This window comes from Penaeus monodon, chromosome 22 (genome assembly GCF_015228065.2).
Source record: "Penaeus monodon isolate SGIC_2016 chromosome 22, NSTDA_Pmon_1, whole genome shotgun sequence".
Taxonomy (NCBI): Eukaryota; Metazoa; Arthropoda; class Malacostraca; order Decapoda; family Penaeidae; genus Penaeus; species Penaeus monodon.
The window spans coordinates 6,813,743-6,813,971 of NC_051407.1; positions in this window are offsets into that span (position 1 = coordinate 6,813,743).

The window sequence follows — 229 nt, forward strand, 5'->3', positions numbered from 1 at the left end:
TACGTAGAAAGATAGGTATATACGTATGTGGGTGTATGTGTGTGCATTAATACATCTACTTTTCGGACTTTCTGAAAAGTAATGTATGCATTTTACAGAAAGCAACAAACACAGGAGTTATAAAGCCTTATAAAGCCTTATAAAATTCCACTGATAGGATGATATCTGAATGGCTGCAACTGTTAAAGAAACGATACAAAAGATTTTGCTCTCGAACTTGAAATAGGAA